Source organism: Oncorhynchus clarkii, unplaced genomic scaffold (genome assembly GCF_045791955.1).
Source record: "Oncorhynchus clarkii lewisi isolate Uvic-CL-2024 unplaced genomic scaffold, UVic_Ocla_1.0 unplaced_contig_10888_pilon_pilon, whole genome shotgun sequence".
Classification (NCBI taxonomy): Eukaryota; Metazoa; Chordata; class Actinopteri; order Salmoniformes; family Salmonidae; genus Oncorhynchus; species Oncorhynchus clarkii.
Window position 1 is genome coordinate 19,688 of NW_027261058.1, and position 18,035 is coordinate 37,722.

Sequence of the window (18,035 nt, forward strand, 5' to 3'; positions counted from 1 at the left end):
AATTTCATTAGCTCAGCTAATTTGAACATGTTTGCAATTTCCCAAAATATGGCATTGGTCTTGTTGCTTTGAAAAGCTTGGACATTGTTGTTCAACTTCAATAATCTAAGACTGCAAGACCTGAGAAATATTATGTCTGATTGAGGGACATAGTCTTTTCGTACTTGTAAAATATCACTAGCTTTCCTCATTCGGATAGGTTCACAATTTTGATGTCTGTTGTTGCTAAGCAACGTCTGTTTGATGTCATATCGGAGAATATGGAGTAGAAGGTGTTGCCTCGTGGATAAGGCGTCTTACTTCAAAATAGAAAATTGAGGTTTTGAGGCATTTTCGTGGTCGTTTAATTTCATTAAATCTGCTAATATGGACATGTTTGCAATTTCCCGAAATAAGGCATTGGTCTTGTTTCTTTGAAAGGCTTGGACATTGTTATTCATCTTTAATAATCTAATATTGCAAGGCCTGAGAATTATTGTGTCTGAATCTGCATCGAAAGATTGAAGGAAAGAGTATATTTGTACTTGTTAAAAATCACTAGCTTTCCTCATTCGGACAGGTTCACAATTTTTATGTCTATGGTTGCATAGCAAAGTCTGTATAATGTCAAAAAGGGCTGTATCACATAGACTGCGTGGCCTAATGGACAAGGCGTCTGACTTCGAATCAGAAGATTGAGGGTTCGAGTCCCTTCGTGGTTGTTTAATTTCATTAGCTCAGCTAATTTGAACATGTTTGCAATTTCCAGAAATAAGGCATTGGTCTTGTTGCTTTGAAAAGCTCTGACATTGTTGTTCAACTTCAATAATCTAAGACTGCAAGACCTGAGAAATATTATGTCTGATTGAGGGACATAGTCTTTTCGTACTTGTAAAATATCACTAGCTTTCCTCATTCGGATAGGTTCACAATTTTGATGTCTGTTGTTGCTAAGCAACGTCTGTTTGATGTCATATCGGAGAATATGGAGTAGAAGGTGTTGCCTCGTGGATAAGGCGTCTTACTTCAAAATAGAAAATTGAGGTTTTGAGGCATTTTCGTGGTCGTTTAATTTCATTAAATCTGCTAATATGGACATGTTTGCAATTTCGCTGAAATAAGGCATTGGTCTTGTTGCTTTGAAAGGCTTGGACATTGTTGTTCAACTTTAATAATCTAATACTGCAAGGCCTGAGAATTATTGAGTCTGATTCTGCATCGCAAGATTGAGGGAAAAGGTATCTTCTTACTTGTTAAATATCACTAGCTTTCCTCATTCGGACAGGTTCACAACTTTGATGTCTACTGTTGCATAGCAAAGTCTGTATAATGTCAAATAGGGCTGTATCACATAGACTGCGTGGCCTAATGGATAAGGCGTCTGACTTCGAATCAGAAGATTGAGGGTTCGAGTCCCTTCGTGGTTGTTTAATTTCATTAGCTCAGCTAATTTGAACATGTTTGCAATTTCCCGAAATATGTCATTGGTCTTGTTGCTTTGAAAAGCTTGGACATTGTTGTTCAACTTCAATAATCTAAGACTGCAAGACCTGAGAAATATTATGTCTGATTGAGGGACATAGTATTTTCGTACTTGTAAAATATCACTAGCTTTCCTCATTCGGATAGGTTCACAATTTTGATGTCTGTTGTTGCTAAGCAACGTCTGTTTGATGTCATATCGGAGAATATGGAGTAGAAGGTGTTGCCTCATGGATAAGGCGTCTTACTTCAAAATAGAAAATTGAGGTTTTGAGGCATTTTCGTGGTCGTTTAATTTCATTAAATCTGCTAATATGGACATGTTTGCAATTTCCCGAAATAAGGCATTGGTCTTGTTTCTTTGAAAGGCTTGGACATTGTTATTCATCTTTAATAATCTAATATTGCAAGGCCTGAGAATTATTGAGTCTGATTCTGCATCGCAAATTGAGGGAAAAGGTATCTTCTTACTTGTTAAATATCACTAGCTTTCCTCATTCGGACAGGTTCACAACTTTGATGTCTACTGTTGCATAGCAAAGTCTGTATGATGTCAAATAGGGTCGTTTAATTTCATTAGCTCAGCTAATTCGTACATGTTTGCAATTTCCCTAAATAAGGCATTGGTCTTGTTGCTTTGAAAAGCTTGGACATTGTTGTTCAACTTTAATAATCTAAGACTGCAAGACCTGAGAATTATTGTGTCTGAATCTGCATCGAAAGATTGAAGGAAAGAGTATCTTTGTACTTGTTAAAAATCACTAGCTTTCCTCATTCGGACAGGTTCACAATTTGTATGTCTATGGTTGCATAGCAAAGTCTGTATAATGTCAAATAGGGCTGTATCACATAGATTGCGTTGTCTAATGGATAAGGCGTCTGACTTCGAATCAGAAGATTGAGGGTTAGAGTCCCTTCGTGGTTGTTTAATTTCATTAGCTCAGCTAATTTGAACATGTTTGCAATTTCCCGAAATATGGCATTGGTCTTGTTGCTTTGAAAAGCTTGGACATTGTTGTTCAACTTCAATAATCTAAGACTGCAAGACCTGAGAAATATTATGTCTGATTGAGAGACATAGTCTTTTCGTACTTGTAAAATATCACTATCTTTCCTCATTCGGATAGGTTCACAATTTTGATGTCTGTTGTTGCTAAGCAACGTCTGTTTGATGTCATATTGGAGAATATGGAGTAGAAGGTGTTGCCTCGTGGATAAGGCGTCTTACTTCAAAATAGAAAATTGAGGTTTTGAGGCATTTTCGTGGTCGTTTAATTTCATTAAATCTGCTAATATGGACATGTTTGCAATTTCCCGAAATAAGGCATTGGTCTTGTTTCTTTGAAAGGCTTGGACATTGTTATTCATCTTTAATAATCTAATATTGCAAGGCCTGAGAATTATTGAGTCTGATTCTGCATCGCAAGATTGAGGGAAAAGGTATCTTCTTACTTGTTAAATATCACTAGCTTTCCTCATTCGGACAGGTTCACAACTTTGATGTCTACTGTTGCATAGCAAAGTCTGTATAATGTCAAATAGGGCTGTATCACATAGACTGCGTGGCCTAATGGATAAGGCGTCTGACTTCGAATCAGAAGATTGAGGGTTCGAGTCCCTTCGTGGTTGTTTAATTTCATTAGCTCAGCTAATTTGAACATGTTTGCAATTTCCCGAAATATGTCATTGGTCTTGTTGCTTTGAAAAGCTTGGACATTGTTGTTCAACTTCAATAATCTAAGACTGCAAGACCTGAGAAATATTATGTCTGATTGAGGGACATAGTATTTTCGTACTTGTAAAATATCACTAGCTTTCCTCATTCGGATAGGTTCACAATTTTGATGTCTGTTGTTGCTAAGCAACGTCTGTTTGATGTCATATCGGAGAATATGGAGTAGAAGGTGTTGCCTCATGGATAAGGCGTCTTACTTCAAAATAGAAAATTGAGGTTTTGAGGCATTTTCGTGGTCGTTTAATTTCATTAAATCTGCTAATATGGACATGTTTGCAATTTCCCGAAATAAGGCATTGGTCTTGTTTCTTTGAAAGGCTTGGACATTGTTATTCATCTTTAATAATCTAATATTGCAAGGCCTGAGAATTATTGAGTCTGATTCTGCATCGCAAATTTGAGGGAAAAGGTATCTTCTTACTTGTTAAATATCACTAGCTTTCCTCATTCGGACAGGTTCACAACTTTGATGTCTACTGTTGCATAGCAAAGTCTGTATGATGTCAAATAGGGTCGTTTAATTTCATTAGCTCAGCTAATTCGTACATGTTTGCAATTTCCCTAAATAAGGCATTGGTCTTGTTGCTTTGAAAAGCTTGGACATTGTTGTTCAACTTTAATAATCTAAGACTGCAAGGCCTGAGAATTATTGTGTCTGAATCTGCATCGAAAGATTGAAGGAAAGAGTAGCTTTGTACTTGTTAAAAATCACTAGCTTTCCTCATTCGGACAGTTTCACAATTTTTATGTCTATGGTTGCATAGCAAAGTCTGTATAATGTCAAATAGGGCTGTATCACATAGACTGCGTGGCCTAATGGATAAGGCGTCTGACTTCGAATCAGAAGATTGAGGGTTCGAGTCCCTTCGTGGTTGTTTAATTTCATTAGCTCAGCTAATTTGAACATGTTTGCAATTTCCCGAAATAAGGCATTGGTCTTGTTGCTTGGACATTGGACACTTCAATAATCTAAGACTGCAAGACCTGAGAAATATTATGTCTGATTGAGAGACATAGTCTTTTCGTACTTGTAAAATATCACTATCTTTCCTCATTCGGATAGGTTCACAATTTTGATGTCTGTTGTTGCTAAGCAACGTCTGTTTGATGTCATATCGGAGAATATGGAGTAGAAGGTGTTGCCTCGTGGATAAGGCGTCTTACTTCAAAATAGAAAATTGAGGTTTTGAGGCATTTTCGTGGTCGTTTAATTTCATTAAATCTGCTAATATGGACATGTTTGCAATTTCCCGAAATAAGGCATTGGTCTTGTTGCTTTGAAAAGCTTGGACATTGTTGTTCAACTTCAATAATCTAAGACTGCAAGACCTGAGAAATATTATGTCTGATTGAGGGACATAGTCTTTTCGTACTTGTAAAATATCACTAGCTTTCCTCATTCGGATAGGTTCACAATTTTGATGTCTGTTGTTGCTAAGCAACGTCTGTTTGATGTCATATCGGAGAATATGGAGTAGAAGGTGTTGCCTCGTGGATAAGGCGTCTTACTTCAAAATAGAAAATTGAGGTTTTGAGGCATTTTCGTGGTCGTTTAATTTCATTAAATCTGCTAATATGGACATGTTTGCAATTTCCCGAAATAAGGCATTGGTCTTGTTTCTTTGAAAAGCTTGGACATTGTTGTTCAACTGTCAAATAGGGTCGTTTAATTTCATTAGCTCAGCTAATTCGTACATGTTTTCAATTTCCCTAAATAAGGCATTGGTCTTGTTGCTTTGAAAAGCTTGGACATTGTTGTTCAACTTTAATAATCTAAGACTGCAAGACCTGAGAATTATTGTGTCTGAATCTGCATCGAAAGATTGAAGGAAAGAGTATCTTTGTACTTGTTAAAAATCACTAGCTTTCCTCATTCGGACAGGTTCACAATTTTGATGTCTGTTGTTGCTAAGCAACGTCTGTTTGATGTCATATTGGAGAAAATGGAGTAGAAGGTGTTGCCTCGTGGTTAAGGCGTCTTACTTCTAAATAGAAAATTGAGGTTTTGAGGCATTTTCGTGGTCGTTTAATTTCATTAAATCTGCTAATATGGACATGTTTGCAATTTCCCGAAATAAGGCATTGGTCTTGTTTCTTTGAAAGGCTTGGACATTGTTATTCATCTTTAATAATCTAATATTGCAAGGCCTGAGAATTATTGAGTCTGATTCTGCATCGCAAGATTGAGGGAAAAGGTATCTTCTTACTTGTTAAATATCACTAGCTTTGCTCATTCGGACAGGTTCACAACTTTGATGTCTACTGTTGCATAGCAAAGTCTGTATAATGTCAAATAGGGCTGTATCACATAGACTGCGTGGCCTAATGGATAAGGCGTCTGACTTCGAATCAGAAGATTGAGGGTTCGAGTCCCTTCGTGGTTGTTTAATTTCATTAGCTCAGCTAATTTGAACATGTTTGCAATTTCCCGAAATATGGCATTGGTCTTGTTGCTTTGAAAAGCTTGGACATTGTTGTTCAACTTCAATAATCTAAGACTGCAAGACCTGAGAAATATAAGGCATTGGTCTTGTTTCTTTGAAAGGCTTGGACATTGTTATTCATCTTTAATAATCTAATATGGCAAGGCCTGAGAATTATTGAGTCTGATTCTGCATCGCAAGATTGAGGGAAAAGGTATCTTCTTACTTGTTAAATATCACTAGCTTTGCTCATTCGGACAGGTTCACAACTTTGATGTCTACTGTTGCATAGCAAAGTCTGTATAATGTCAAATAGGGCTGTATCACATAGACTGCGTGGCCTAATGGATAAGGCGTCTGACTTCGAATCAGAAGATTGAGAGTTCGAGTCCCTTCGTGGTTGTTTAATTTCATTAGCTCAGCTAATTTGAACATGTTTGCAATTTCCCGAAATAAGGCATTGGTCTTGTTGCTTTGAAAAGCTTGGACATTGGACACTTCAATAATCTAAGACTGCAAGACCTGAGAAATATTATGTCTGATTGAGAGACATAGTCTTTTCGTACTTGTAAAATATCACTATCTTTCCTCATTCGGATAGGTTCACAATTTTGATGTCTGTTGTTGCTAAGCAACGTCTGTTTGATGTCATATTGGAGAATATGGAGTAGAAGGTGTTGCCTCGTGGATAAGGCGTCTTACTTCAAAATAGAAAATTGAGGTTTTGAGGCATTTTCGTGGTCGTTTAATTTCATTAAATCTGCTAATATGGACATGTTTGCAATTTCCCGAAATAAGGCATTGGTCTTGTTTCTTTGAAAGGCTTGGACATTGTTATTCATCTTTAATAATCTAATATTGCAAGGCCTGAGAATTATTGAGTCTGATTCTGCATCGCAAGATTGAGGGAAAAGGTATCTTCTTACTTGTTAAATATCACTAGCTTTCCTCATTCGGACAGGTTCACAACTTTGATGTCTACTGTTGCATAGCAAAGTCTGTATAATGTCAAATAGGGCTGTATCACATAGACTGCGTGGCCTAATGGATAAGGCGTCTGACTTCGAATCAGAAGATTGAGGGTTCGAGTCCCTTCGTGGTTGTTTAATTTCATTAGCTCAGCTAATTTGAACATGTTTGCAATTTCCCGAAATATGTCATTGGTCTTGTTGCTTTGAAAAGCTTGGACATTGTTGTTCAACTTCAATAATCTAAGACTGCAAGACCTGAGAAATATTATGTCTGATTGAGGGACATAGTATTTTCGTACTTGTAAAATATCACTAGCTTTCCTCATTCGGATAGGTTCACAATTTTGATGTCTGTTGTTGCTAAGCAACGTCTGTTTGATGTCATATCGGAGAATATGGAGTAGAAGGTGTTGCCTCATGGATAAGGCGTCTTACTTCAAAATAGAAAATTGAGGTTTTGAGGCATTTTCGTGGTCGTTTAATTTCATTAAATCTGCTAATATGGACATGTTTGCAATTTCCCGAAATAAGGCATTGGTCTTGTTTCTTTGAAAGGCTTGGACATTGTTATTCATCTTTAATAATCTAATATTGCAAGGCCTGAGAATTATTGAGTCTGATTCTGCATCGCAAATTTGAGGGAAAAGGTATCTTCTTACTTGTTAAATATCACTAGCTTTCCTCATTCGGACAGGTTCACAACTTTGATGTCTACTGTTGCATAGCAAAGTCTGTATGATGTCAAATAGGGTCGTTTAATTTCATTAGCTCAGCTAATTCGTACATGTTTGCAATTTCCCTAAATAAGGCATTGGTCTTGTTGCTTTGAAAAGCTTGGACATTGTTGTTCAACTTTAATAATCTAAGACTGCAAGGCCTGAGAATTATTGTGTCTGAATCTGCATCGAAAGATTGAAGGAAAGAGTAGCTTTGTACTTGTTAAAAATCACTAGCTTTCCTCATTCGGACAGTTTCACAATTTTTATGTCTATGGTTGCATTGCAAAGTCTGTATAATGTCAAATAGGGCTGTATCACATAGACTGCGTGGCCTAATGGATAAGGTGTCTGACTTCGAATCAGAAGATTGAGGGTTCGAGTCCCTTCGTGGTTGTTTAATTTCATTAGCTCAGCTAATTTGAACATGTTTGCAATTTCCCGAAATAAGGCATTGGTCTTGTTGCTTTGAAAAGCTTGGACATTGGACACTTCAATAATCTAAGACTGCAAGACCTGAGAAATATTATGTCTGATTTTCGTACTTGTAAAATATCACTAGCTTTCCTCATTCGGATAGGTTCACAATTTTGATGTCTGTTGTTGCTAAACAACGTCTGTTTGATGTCATATCGGAGAATATGGAGTAGAAGGTGTTGCCTCGTGGATAAGGCGTCTTACTTCGAAACAGAAAATTGAGGTTTTGAGGCATTTTCGTGGTCGTTTAATTTCATTAAATCTGCTAATATGGACATGTTTGCAATTTCCCGAAATAAGGCATTGGTCTTGTTTCTTTGAAAGGCTTGGACATTGTTATTCATCTTTAATAATCTAATATTGCAAGGCCTGAGAATTATTGAGTCTGATTCTGCATCGCAAGATTGAGGGAAAAGGTATCCTCTTACTTGTTAAATATCACTAGCTTTCCTCATTCGGACAGGTTCACAACTTTGATGTCTACTGTTGCATAGCAAAGTCTGTATAATGTCAAATAGGGCTGTGTCACATAGACTGCGTGGCCTAATGGATAAGGCGTCTGACTTCGAATCAGAAGATTGAGGGTTCGAGTCCCTTCGTGGTTGTTTAATTTCATTAGCTCAGCTAATTTGAACATGTTTGCAATTTCCCGAAATATGGCATTGGTCTTGTTGCTTTGAAAAGCTTGGACATTGTTGTTCAACTTCAATAATCTAAGACTGCAAGACCTGAGAAATATTATGTCTGATTGAGGTACATAGTATTTTCGTACTTGTAAAATATCACTAGCTTTCCTCATTCGGATAGGTTCACAATTTTGATGTCTGTTGTTGCTAAGCAACGTCTGTTTGATGTCATATCGGAGAATATGGAGTAGAAGGTGTTGCCTCGTGGATAAGGCGTCTTACTTCAAAATAGAAAATTGAGGTTTTGAGGCATTTTCGTGGTCGTTTAATTTCATTAAATCTGCTAATATGGACATGTTTGCAATTTCGCTAAATAAGGCATTGGTCTTGTTGCTTTGAAAAGCTTGGACATTGTTGTTCAACTTTAATAATCTAAGACTGCAAGGCCTGAGAATTATTGTGTCTGAATCTGCATCGAAAGATTGAAGGAAAGAGTAGCTTTGTACTTGTTAAAAATCACTAGCTTTCCTCATTCGGACAGTTTCACAATTTTTATGTCTATGGTTGCATAGCAAAGTCTGTATAATGTCAAATAGGGCTGTATCACATAGACTGCGTGGCCTAATGGATAAGGTGTCTGACTTCGAATCAGAAGATTGAGGGTTCGAGTCCCTTCGTGGTTGTTTAATTTCATTAGCTCAGCTAATTTGAACATGTTTGCAATTTCCCGAAATAAGGCATTGGTCTTGTTGCTTGGACATTGGACACTTCAATAATCTAAGACTGCAAGACCTGAGAAATATTATGTCTGATTGAGAGACATAGTCTTTTCGTACTTGTAAAATATCACTATCTTTCCTCATTCGGATAGGTTCACAATTTTGATGTCTGTTGTTGCTAAGCAACGTCTGTTTGATGTCATATTGGAGAATATGGAGTAGAAGGTGTTGCCTCGTGGATAAGGCGTCTTACTTCAAAATAGAAAATTGAGGTTTTGAGGCATTTTCGTGGTCGTTTAATTTCATTAAATCTGCTAATATGGACATGTTTGCAATTTCCCGAAATAAGGCATTGGTCTTGTTTCTTTGAAAGGCTTGGACATTGTTATTCATCTTTAATAATCTAATATTGCAAGGCCTGAGAATTATTGAGTCTGATTCTGCATCGCAAGATTGAGGGAAAAGGTATCTTCTTACTTGTTAAATATCACTAGCTTTCCTCATTCGGACAGGTTCACAACTTTGATGTCTACTGTTGCATAGCAAAGTCTGTATAATGTCAAATAGGGCTGTATCACATAGACTGCGTGGCCTAATGGATAAGGCGTCTGACTTCGAATCAGAAGATTGAGGGTTCGAGTCCCTTCGTGGTTGTTTAATTTCATTAGCTCAGCTAATTTGAACATGTTTGCAATTTCCCGAAATATGTCATTGGTCTTGTTGCTTTGAAAAGCTTGGACATTGTTGTTCAACTTCAATAATCTAAGACTGCAAGACCTGAGAAATATTATGTCTGATTGAGGGACATAGTATTTTCGTACTTGTAAAATATCACTAGCTTTCCTCATTCGGATAGGTTCACAATTTTGATGTCTGTTGTTGCTAAGCAACGTCTGTTTGATGTCATATCGGAGAATATGGAGTAGAAGGTGTTGCCTCATGGATAAGGCGTCTTACTTCAAAATAGAAAATTGAGGTTTTGAGGCATTTTCGTGGTCGTTTAATTTCATTAAATCTGCTAATATGGACATGTTTGCAATTTCCCGAAATAAGGCATTGGTCTTGTTTCTTTGAAAGGCTTGGACATTGTTATTCATCTTTAATAATCTAATATTGCAAGGCCTGAGAATTATTGAGTCTGATTCTGCATCGCAAATTTGAGGGAAAAGGTATCTTCTTACTTGTTAAATATCACTAGCTTTCCTCATTCGGACAGGTTCACAACTTTGATGTCTACTGTTGCATAGCAAAGTCTGTATGATGTCAAATAGGGTCGTTTAATTTCATTAGCTCAGCTAATTCGTACATGTTTGCAATTTCCCTAAATAAGGCATTGGTCTTGTTGCTTTGAAAAGCTTGGACATTGTTGTTCAACTTTAATAATCTAAGACTGCAAGGCCTGAGAATTATTGTGTCTGAATCTGCATCGAAAGATTGAAGGAAAGAGTAGCTTTGTACTTGTTAAAAATCACTAGCTTTCCTCATTCGGACAGTTTCACAATTTTTATGTCTATGGTTGCATTGCAAAGTCTGTATAATGTCAAATAGGGCTGTATCACATAGACTGCGTGGCCTAATGGATAAGGCGTCTGACTTCGAATCAGAAGATTGAGGGTTCGAGTCCCTTCGTGGTTGTTTAATTTCATTAGCTCAGCTAATTTGAACATGTTTGCAATTTCCCGAAATAAGGCATTGGTCTTGTTGCTTTGAAAAGCTTGGACATTGGACACTTCAATAATCTAAGACTGCAAGACCTGAGAAATATTATGTCTGATTTTCGTACTTGTAAAATATCACTAGCTTTCCTCATTCGGATAGGTTCACAATTTTGATGTCTGTTGTTGCTAAACAACGTCTGTTTGATGTCATATCGGAGAATATGGAGTAGAAGGTGTTGCCTCGTGGATAAGGCGTCTTACTTCGAAACAGAAAATTGAGGTTTTGAGGCATTTTCGTGGTCGTTTAATTTCATTAAATCTGCTAATATGGACATGTTTGCAATTTCGCTAAATAAGGCATTGGTCTTGTTGCTTTGAAAAGCTTGGACATTGTTGTTCAACTTTAATAATCTAAGACTGCAAGGCCTGAGAATTATTGTGTCTGAATCTGCATCGAAAGATTGAAGGAAAGAGTAGCTTTGTACTTGTTAAAAATCACTAGCTTTCCTCATTCGGACAGTTTCACAATTTTTATGTCTATGGTTGCATAGCAAAGTCTGTATAATGTCAAATAGGGCTGTATCACATAGACTGCGTGGCCTAATGGATAAGGTGTCTGACTTCGAATCAGAAGATTGAGGGTTCGAGTCCCTTCGTGGTTGTTTAATTTCATTAGCTCAGCTAATTTGAACATGTTTGCAATTTCCCGAAATAAGGCATTGGTCTTGTTGCTTGGACATTGGACACTTCAATAATCTAAGACTGCAAGACCTGAGAAATATTATGTCTGATTGAGAGACATAGTCTTTTCGTACTTGTAAAATATCACTATCTTTCCTCATTCGGATAGGTTCACAATTTTGATGTCTGTTGTTGCTAAGCAACGTCTGTTTGATGTCATATTGGAGAATATGGAGTAGAAGGTGTTGCCTCGTGGATAAGGCGTCTTACTTCAAAATAGAAAATTGAGGTTTTGAGGCATTTTCGTGGTCGTTTAATTTCATTAAATCTGCTAATATGGACATGTTTGCAATTTCCCGAAATAAGGCATTGGTCTTGTTTCTTTGAAAGGCTTGGACATTGTTATTCATCTTTAATAATCTAATATTGCAAGGCCTGAGAATTATTGAGTCTGATTCTGCATCGCAAGATTGAGGGAAAAGGTATCTTCTTACTTGTTAAATATCACTAGCTTTCCTCATTCGGACAGGTTCACAACTTTGATGTCTACTGTTGCATAGCAAAGTCTGTATAATGTCAAATAGGGCTGTATCACATAGACTGCGTGGCCTAATGGATAAGGCGTCTGACTTCGAATCAGAAGATTGAGGGTTCGAGTCCCTTCGTGGTTGTTTAATTTCATTAGCTCAGCTAATTTGAACATGTTTGCAATTTCCCGAAATATGTCATTGGTCTTGTTGCTTTGAAAAGCTTGGACATTGTTGTTCAACTTCAATAATCTAAGACTGCAAGACCTGAGAAATATTATGTCTGATTGAGGGACATAGTATTTTCGTACTTGTAAAATATCACTAGCTTTCCTCATTCGGATAGGTTCACAATTTTGATGTCTGTTGTTGCTAAGCAACGTCTGTTTGATGTCATATCGGAGAATATGGAGTAGAAGGTGTTGCCTCATGGATAAGGCGTCTTACTTCAAAATAGAAAATTGAGGTTTTGAGGCATTTTCGTGGTCGTTTAATTTCATTAAATCTGCTAATATGGACATGTTTGCAATTTCCCGAAATAAGGCATTGGTCTTGTTTCTTTGAAAGGCTTGGACATTGTTATTCATCTTTAATAATCTAATATTGCAAGGCCTGAGAATTATTGAGTCTGATTCTGCATCGCAAATTTGAGGGAAAAGGTATCTTCTTACTTGTTAAATATCACTAGCTTTCCTCATTCGGACAGGTTCACAACTTTGATGTCTACTGTTGCATAGCAAAGTCTGTATGATGTCAAATAGGGTCGTTTAATTTCATTAGCTCAGCTAATTCGTACATGTTTGCAATTTCCCTAAATAAGGCATTGGTCTTGTTGCTTTGAAAAGCTTGGACATTGTTGTTCAACTTTAATAATCTAAGACTGCAAGACCTGAGAATTATTGTGTCTGAATCTGCATCGAAAGATTGAAAGAAAGAGTATCTTTGTACTTGTTAAAAATCACTAGCTTTCCTCATTCGGACAGGTTCACAATTTGTATGTCTATGGTTGCATAGCAAAGTCTGTATAATGTCAAATAGGGCTGTATCACATAGATTGCGTTGTCTAATGGATAAGGCGTCTGACTTCGAATCAGAAGATTGAGGGTTAGAGTCCCTTCGTGGTTGTTTAATTTCATTAGCTCAGCTAATTTGAACATGTTTGCAATTTCCCGAAATATGGCATTGGTCTTGTTGCTTTGAAAAGCTTGGACATTGTTGTTCAACTTCAATAATCTAAGACTGCAAGACCTGAGAAATATTATGTCTGATTGAGAGACATAGTCTTTTCGTACTTGTAAAATATCACTATCTTTCCTCATTCAGATAGGTTCACAATTTTGATGTCTGTTGTTGCTAAGCAACGTCTGTTTGATGTCATATTGGAGAATATGGAGTAGAAGGTGTTGCCTCGTGGATAAGGCGTCTTACTTCAAAATAGAAAATTGAGGTTTTGAGGCATTTTCGTGGTCGTTTAATTTCATTAAATCTGCTAATATGGACATGTTTGCAATTTCCCGAAATAAGGCATTGGTCTTGTTTCTTTGAAAGGCTTGGACATTGTTATTCATCTTTAATAATCTAATATGGCAAGGCCTGAGAATTATTGAGTCTGATTCTGCATCGCAAGATTGAGGGAAAAGGTATCTTCTTACTTGTTAAATATCACTAGCTTTGCTCATTCGGACAGGTTCACAACTTTGATGTCTACTGTTGCATAGCAAAGTCTGTATAATGTCAAATAGGGCTGTATCACATAGACTGCGTGGCCTAATGGATAAGGCGTCTGACTTCGAATCAGAAGATTGAGAGTTCGAGTCCCTTCGTGGTTGTTTAATTTCATTAGCTCAGCTAATTTGAACATGTTTGCAATTTCCCGAAATAAGGCATTGGTCTTGTTGCTTTGAAAAGCTTGGACATTGGACACTTCAATAATCTAAGACTGCAAGACCTGAGAAATATTATGTCTGATTGAGAGACATAGTCTTTTCGTACTTGTAAAATATCACTATCTTTCCTCATTCGGATAGGTTCACAATTTTGATGTCTGTTGTTGCTAAGCAACGTCTGTTTGATGTCATATTGGAGAATATGGAGTAGAAGGTGTTGCCTCGTGGATAAGGCGTCTTACTTCAAAATAGAAAATTGAGGTTTTGAGGCATTTTCGTGGTCGTTTAATTTCATTAAATCTGCTAATATGGACATGTTTGCAATTTCCCGAAATAAGGCATTGGTCTTGTTTCTTTGAAAGGCTTGGACATTGTTATTCATCTTTAATAATCTAATATTGCAAGGCCTGAGAATTATTGAGTCTGATTCTGCATCGCAAGATTGAGGGAAAAGGTATCTTCTTACTTGTTAAATATCACTAGCTTTCCTCATTCGGACAGGTTCACAACTTTGATGTCTACTGTTGCATAGCAAAGTCTGTATAATGTCAAATAGGGCTGTATCACATAGACTGCGTGGCCTAATGGATAAGGCGTCTGACTTCGAATCAGAAGATTGAGGGTTCGAGTCCCTTCGTGGTTGTTTAATTTCATTAGCTCAGCTAATTTGAACATGTTTGCAATTTCCCGAAATATGTCATTGGTCTTGTTGCTTGGAAATTGTTGTTCAACTTCAATAATCTAAGACTGCAAGACCTGAGAAATATTATGTCTGATTGAGGGACATAGTATTTTCGTACTTGTAAAATATCACTAGCTTTCCTCATTCGGATAGGTTCACAATTTTGATGTCTGTTGTTGCTAAGCAACGTCTGTTTGATGTCATATCGGAGAATATGGAGTAGAAGGTGTTGCCTCATGGATAAGGCGTCTTACTTCAAAATAGAAAATTGAGGTTTTGAGGCATTTTCGTGGTCGTTTAATTTCATTAAATCTGCTAATATGGACATGTTTGCAATTTCCCGAAATAAGGCATTGGTCTTGTTTCTTTGAAAGGCTTGGACATTGTTATTCATCTTTAATAATCTAATATTGCAAGGCCTGAGAATTATTGAGTCTGATTCTGCATCGCAAATTTGAGGGAAAAGGTATCTTCTTACTTGTTAAATATCACTAGCTTTCCTCATTCGGACAGGTTCACAACTTTGATGTCTACTGTTGCATAGCAAAGTCTGTATGATGTCAAATAGGGTCGTTTAATTTCATTAGCTCAGCTAATTCGTACATGTTTTCAATTTCCCTAAATAAGGCATTGGTCTTGTTGCTTTGAAAAGCTTGGACATTGTTGTTCAACTTTAATAATCTAAGACTGCACGACCTGAGAAATATTATGTCTGATTGAGGGACATAGTCTTTTCGTACTTGTAAAATATCACTCGCTTTCCTCATTCGGATAGGTTCACAATTTTGATGTCTGTTGTTGCATAGCAAAGTCTGTATGATGTCAAATAGGGTCGTTTAATTTCATTAGCTCAGCTAATTCGTACATGTTTGCAATTTCCCTAAATAAGGCATTGGTCTTGTTGCTTTGAAAAGCTTGGACATTGTTGTTCAACTTCAATAATCTAAGACTGCAAGACCTGAGAAATATTATGTCTGATTGAGGGACATAGTCTTTTCGTACTTGTAAAATATCACTAGCTTTCCTCATTCGGATAGGTTCACAATTTTGATGTCTGTTGTTGCTAAGCAACGTCTGTTTGATGTCATATCAGAGAATATGGAGTAGAAGGTGTTGCCTCGTGGATAAGGCGTCTTACTTCAAAATAGAAAATTGAGGTTTTGAGGCATTTTCGTGGTCGTTTAATTTCATTAAATCTGCTAATATGGACATGTTTGCAATTTCCCGAAATAAGGCATTGGTCTTGTTGCTTTGAAAAGCTTGGACATTGTTGTTCAACTTTAATAATCTAAGACTGCAAGGCCTGAGAATTAGTGTGTCTGAATCTGCATCGAAAGATTGAAGGAAAGAGTATCTTTATACTTGTTAAAAATCACTAGCTTTCCTCATTCGGACAGGTTCACAATTTTTATGTCTATGGTTGCATAGCAAAGTCTGTATAATGTCAAATAGGGCTGTATCACATAGACTGCGTGGCCTAATGGATCATGTTCAACTTCTAATTGTTTTTGTTTTTTGCCATAATTGAATAATTAAAACATGTTCCTTGGGGAAAACTGAACCGTTTAAGGAAACAGTGTAATATTTTGAATCAGAAGATTGAGGGTTCGAGTCCCTTCGTGGTTGTTTAATTTCATTAGCTCAGCTAATTTGAACATGTTTGCAATTTCCCAAAATATGGCATTGGTCTTGTTGCTTTGAAAAGCTTGGACATTGTTGTTCAACTTCAATAATCTAAGACTGCAAGACCTGAGAAATATTATGTCTGATTGAGGGACATAGTCTTTTCGTACTTGTAAAATATCACTAGCTTTCCTCATTCGGATAGGTTCACAATTTTGATGTCTGTTGTTGCTAAGCAACGTCTGTTTGATGTCATATCGGAGAATATGGAGTAGAAGGTGTTGCCTCGTGGATAAGGCGTCTTACTTCAAAATAGAAAATTGAGGTTTTGAGGCATTTTCGTGGTCGTTTAATTTCATTAAATCTGCTAATATGGACATGTTTGCAATTTCCCGAAATAAGGCATTGGTCTTGTTGCTTTGAAAAGCTTGGACATTGTTGTTCAACTGTCAAATAGGGTCGTTTAATTTCATTAGCTCAGCTAATTCGTACATGTTTTCAATTTCCCTAAATAAGGCATTGGTCTTGTTGCTTTGAAAAGCTTGGACATTGTTGTTCAACTTTAATAATCTAAGACTGCACGACCTGAGAAATATTATGTCTGATTGAGGGACATAGTCTTTTCGTACTTGTAAAATATCACTCGCTTTCCTCATTCGGATAGGTTCACAATTTTGATGTCTGTTGTTGCTAAGCAACGTCTGTTTGATGTCATATCGGAGAATATGGAGTAGAAGGTGTTGCCTCGTGGATAAGGCGTCTTACTTCAAAATAGAAAATTGAGGTTTTGAGGCATTTTCGTGGTCGTTTAATTTCATTAAATCTGCTAATATGGACATGTTTGCAATTTCCCGAAATAAGGCATTGGTCTTGTTGCTTTGAAAAGCTTGGACATTGTTGTTCAACTTTAATAATCTAAGACTGCAAGGCCTGAGAATTATTGTGTCTGAATCTGCATCGAAAGATTGAAGGAAAGAGTATCTTTGTACTTGTTAAAAATCCCTAGCTTTCCTCATTCGGACAGGTTCACAATTTTTATGTCTATGGTTGCATAGCAAAGTCTGTATAATGTCAAATAGGGCTGTATCACATAGACTGCGTGGCCTAATGGATAAGGCGTCTGACTTCGAATCAGAAGATTGACATCAAACAGACGTTGCTTAGCAACAACAGACATCAAAATTGTCCCTTCGTGGTTAGCTCAGCTAATTTGAACATGTTTGCAATTTCCCAAAATATGGCATTGGTCTTGTTGCTTTGAAAAGCTTGGACATTGTTGTTCAACTTCAATAATCTAAGACTGCACGACCTGAGAAATATTATGTCTGATTGAGGGACATAGTCTTTTCGTACTTGTAAAATATCACTAGCTTTCCTCATTCGGATAGGTTCACAATTTTGATGTCTGTTGTTGCAAGCAACGTCTGTTTGATGTCATATCGGAGAATATGGAGTAGAAGGTGTTGCGTCGTGGATAAGGCGTCTTACTTCAAAATAGAAAATTGAGGTTTTGAGGCATTTTCGTGGTCGTTTAATTTCATTAAATCTGCTAATATGGACATGTTTGCAATTTCCCGAAATAAGGCATTGGTCTTGTTGCTTTGAAAAGCTTGGACATTGTTGTTCAACTTTAATAATCTAAGACTGCAAGGCCTGAGAATTATTGTGTCTGAATCTGCATCGAAAGATTGAAGGAAAGAGTATCTTTGTACTTGTTAAAAATCACTAGCTTTCCTCATTCGGACAGGTTCACAATTTTTATGTCTATGGTTGCATAGCAAAGTCTGTATAATGTCAAATAGGGCTGTATCACATAGACTGCGTGGCCTAATGGATCATGTTCAACTTCT

At 36.9% G+C, this 18,035-nt stretch overlaps 11 non-coding genes across 11 annotated transcripts; all 11 read left to right on the forward strand.

Moving 5' to 3' along the window:
• The first annotated feature begins 628 nt into the window (after positions 1 to 628).
• On the forward strand, positions 629 to 701 carry trnar-ucg (transfer RNA arginine (anticodon UCG)). Its single transcript has one exon. It is a non-coding gene; the product is annotated as a tRNA-Arg (tRNA).
• A 632-nt stretch (positions 702 to 1,333) lies between these two features.
• trnar-ucg (transfer RNA arginine (anticodon UCG)) lies at positions 1,334 to 1,406 on the forward strand. The gene has a single exon. It is a non-coding gene; the product is annotated as a tRNA-Arg (tRNA).
• Positions 1,407 to 3,017: 1,611 nt separating this feature from the next.
• Positions 3,018 to 3,090, forward strand: trnar-ucg (transfer RNA arginine (anticodon UCG)). The gene has a single exon. It is a non-coding gene; the product is annotated as a tRNA-Arg (tRNA).
• Positions 3,091 to 3,998: 908 nt separating this feature from the next.
• On the forward strand, positions 3,999 to 4,071 carry trnar-ucg (transfer RNA arginine (anticodon UCG)). The gene has a single exon. It is a non-coding gene; the product is annotated as a tRNA-Arg (tRNA).
• Positions 4,072 to 5,507: 1,436 nt separating this feature from the next.
• On the forward strand, positions 5,508 to 5,580 carry trnar-ucg (transfer RNA arginine (anticodon UCG)). The gene has a single exon. It is a non-coding gene; the product is annotated as a tRNA-Arg (tRNA).
• Positions 5,581 to 6,649: 1,069 nt separating this feature from the next.
• On the forward strand, positions 6,650 to 6,722 carry trnar-ucg (transfer RNA arginine (anticodon UCG)). The gene has a single exon. It is a non-coding gene; the product is annotated as a tRNA-Arg (tRNA).
• A 1,593-nt stretch (positions 6,723 to 8,315) lies between these two features.
• trnar-ucg (transfer RNA arginine (anticodon UCG)) lies at positions 8,316 to 8,388 on the forward strand. The gene has a single exon. It is a non-coding gene; the product is annotated as a tRNA-Arg (tRNA).
• Positions 8,389 to 9,709: 1,321 nt separating this feature from the next.
• trnar-ucg (transfer RNA arginine (anticodon UCG)) lies at positions 9,710 to 9,782 on the forward strand. The gene has a single exon. It is a non-coding gene; the product is annotated as a tRNA-Arg (tRNA).
• A 908-nt stretch (positions 9,783 to 10,690) lies between these two features.
• trnar-ucg (transfer RNA arginine (anticodon UCG)) lies at positions 10,691 to 10,763 on the forward strand. Its single transcript has one exon. It is a non-coding gene; the product is annotated as a tRNA-Arg (tRNA).
• Positions 10,764 to 12,065: 1,302 nt separating this feature from the next.
• On the forward strand, positions 12,066 to 12,138 carry trnar-ucg (transfer RNA arginine (anticodon UCG)). Its single transcript has one exon. It is a non-coding gene; the product is annotated as a tRNA-Arg (tRNA).
• A 2,312-nt stretch (positions 12,139 to 14,450) lies between these two features.
• trnar-ucg (transfer RNA arginine (anticodon UCG)) lies at positions 14,451 to 14,523 on the forward strand. Its single transcript has one exon. It is a non-coding gene; the product is annotated as a tRNA-Arg (tRNA).
• The last annotated feature ends 3,512 nt before the right edge of the window (positions 14,524 to 18,035 follow it).